Here is a 3490-nt window from a genome sequence, read left to right on the forward strand (position 1 = left end):
AGGGCTTTTTTATTTGGTGTTTTTTTTTTTTTTTGGCTTGTTGGTTTATAAGTCAGAATGAGGGATCTCTGTGTTATCACTTGTGCTAAGAAAAAAACATTTTATTTTTTCCAGTGTTAATAGCAGTGTTGAAGTCTGTTAGATTCAACCTCTGTGATTAACTGCCATTCACCATACGCAGTGTGATGTTTATACGACTCGGTCTGTCTAATCTCAACCAAAGCTTTTTGAGGCTTTGAACTTTGCCTTGGAATGGTCTTACTTTACCCATTTAAATTTAATAAATTTTAGCTAACTTATTGGGGACAGATCTTTATATCCATCATGAATAGCCTTTTCTTAAAGTCAAATTAATAAACCCCTGAGAGCAAACATAGAAATGAGAAGTCTGTAATTTTATCCACCCTGTTAGTAAAAGTTGTTTTTTGCACATTAATCCCAGTTGTTTCACTCGTTCTGTACTCTGGTTTTAATTAAACAAAAGGTTTTAATGGATAAAGATATCTGATTACCAGCTCATGTAAGCTTTATGAAAATTGAGTACATTGTTAAGTGCAATTGTGGTACAATGATGTTTAAATAACACCAATGTAAGCAGCAGCTCACTAAAGGAATATTGCGATGAAAAAGATGAATTATTCTCCTGAACAAGTTGAAAAATAATCTTAAACAGAGCAGCCTTTTGACTATTGATGTATTATTTCATGCATAATTTTTCTGAATATAAAAGTTTTACACTTAGAGTAGCCTTTGTTTTCATTTGATTCTGTTACAGTTTTCTCTGATGAAAAGAAGTACTGTCTTCTATTCCTCATCCTTATGTAATTGTAACATACCTTTTTTATTATGAAATTTGTCATCTTTGCTCCACTTTCTATGTCGTAAGAGGGAGAGATAGTATTTCTCTATCATGTATTCTCTGTTTCTTCCCTCACCTTTGGAGTACCCATGACCTGAACAGAAGGGAGAGAGACTTTGTTGGTCTGGTGACTACTTTAGATGAATTGCTACCATACTGGCTCTTTGGATCTAATGCTCCTTTGTGCCACCCTGAAGAAATGTCAACAAAATGTAAGACGAGTCTCAGAGGCTTTTTGCCCTTGTTGGCAGACTACCCAAATAAAGAACTTTCATAAATGAAAGAATGAAGTAGGCTTGGAACCACATTGTTCATTTCCTCTCTTTTGCAAAGACCTCTTTAAATCAAGTTTCTGCTCCATCTGGCAGAAGACTGGGCTTCTTCACTTTTTCTAGTAGAATGTATAATTCCATGGCCAAGTTTTGTAGACTGAACGCTTTTGAAATTCATAGATGAAGAAGAAAAAGAAGGCAACACTAAGTTCATACGTTAATGTTCATACGTTAATGTCCTTTTACTGTTGAAGGTGTTTAAGTTCATTGTACCTGAAGATATTTGACTTCGTCCAGTTCTCTAAATTGTCATCTCAGTTATTTGTGGTTGTTGGTAAGTGCTGCCAAGTCAGTTCCAATTCATACCCACCCTGTATAGAATTTCCAAGGAACGGCTGTGGTGGGTTTGAACCACTGACCTTGCAATAAGCAGTCCAGTGCTTATCCTATAGTGCCCACCAGGACTTTAGATGCTTCAAAATTACTAAACACAGTATAGGTAAGTAAATGGTGACTTTGGCAGGTGATTTTTGGTTTTGTTTTGTGGAGATGGAGGCATGTTGTTTGTTTTGATTTGATTTGGGACAAAAGGTGAAAGATTGTGGTTATACTCATAATGAATAATAGATGGATCCTTTCTGTATTTGACAAAGTATACTAAATTAAGAGCTGCTCTTAAAATGGTCTTACTAAGGGTTTTTAATTTTGTGTGGCTGTGGTAATCACTTGGGCATAAAATAATGCTTTTAGACTTCAGAGGTTGAGCTTTATGTGGTACAGAGAATTTCATGCTCCTGAAGGATTAGCATTTCTTATGTAATTATTTCATCCCACAATGTTATGGCACTTTTTAGAGTTTGTTTTTTAGGCAGATAGTGTTTATATTTTTTAAATGTAGGCTCAAAAGAAATCATTTTTTAACTAGCTAAAAGCAGCCTTTTTTGCCTCCAATTTCACTTCCCCATGGTATTGATTTGTATGGTTGGAGAAGGGAAAAAAAATTTTGATGAGTGAGATGCAAGAAGATGAATTAACATGAAGGAAAGTAGCAAGAACTCGTAGTATCCTTGTACCATCAACAGCCCAGTCTTCTAGGTTACATATTGGTTTATTTTACTTGGGTTTTTGATGTCATTATGAGACTGAACTCTGCATTTACAAAAGATCATGTTTATTACTGTAGAAATATGTTTTTTCTGCAACTTAAAAAAATTGTTTACCTGTGGTAATGGTATGTTCAAAATTAAAATGTTGTACTCTGCACTTTCCCACCTCCACTTTAAACTTTACAGTTAAGACTTTTTAGAAAAGAATTCCAAGATGTGTTTTTTGTTTTGTTAATGTGTGAATAAAGTTTTATCTTTGTCTGAGAAGATACGGTCTTTTATTTTTGTTGTGTTTTTTCCCAGTAGGAGCTTTTCCAGAGCAGGCATTATTGATAAAGAAAATAATCCGTAAAGGTTTATTCTGACCAGCTGTAGTCATTGTGGGAAAAAGTCTCTCATCCTAGCTCCCTGACAGATTTTCAGTTTCCCAGTATAAGTATGATCGTTAACTGTTTAGTTACATAGGAACTCAAGACCAATTGGAAAAGCTCGTAAAGGCACCCTTGCCCCATTGTTCTTCTCATGGGGTAGTAGAACTGGGTTTGTTCTGGATTATATGGTTATGAACTTTTTTTCCTCCTGAGAAAACTTATTTTCTTATATAATGGGGAGCGTAATAACAGACTCTTTTTTGAATGTTTTGGTGTGGCAATATAGGATAAGCCCTAGACTGCTAACCACAAGATTGGTGGTTCGAACCCACAGTCACTGCTCGGAAACCCTTTTTTTTTTTTGTTTCCTTTCCTTTTTGAAATTGTCAAAAATTGTATTTTACATGGATCCACATCAACACCCATGGAGGCAGCAGTCAAGACATCAGATGACATATTGCACTAGGTAGATTTGCTGCAAAAGATCTTTCTATGGTGTGAAAAAGCAAAGAAGTCACTTGGAGGACTAAGGTGCACCTGACCCACACTATGGACCTTGGGAACTTCTTACAGTATCACTGTGAGTTGGTGGCTGTGTACAATAAGCAAACAACAAGGTTAGCAGTTCAAGCCCACCAACTGCTCCTCAGGAGAAAAGTGAGGCTTTCTGCCCCTGCAAAGATTTAAAACCTTGGAAAGCCTAACAGGGTTGCTATGAGTCAGAACTGACTTGATGGCACTTAACAATAACAGAAGTCCTGGTGTGGCACTGTGAGATAAAGCTCTGCACCACAAGTAGGTTTGAACTACAAGGTCGGCAGTTCTAACTCACCAACCACTCCTTGGAAACCCTATACAGGGTCGCTATGAGTCAGAACCAAC

Source organism: Chrysochloris asiatica, unplaced genomic scaffold (genome assembly GCF_000296735.1).
Source record: "Chrysochloris asiatica unplaced genomic scaffold, ChrAsi1.0 scaffold00022, whole genome shotgun sequence".
NCBI lineage: Eukaryota > Metazoa > Chordata > Mammalia > Afrosoricida > Chrysochloridae > Chrysochloris > Chrysochloris asiatica.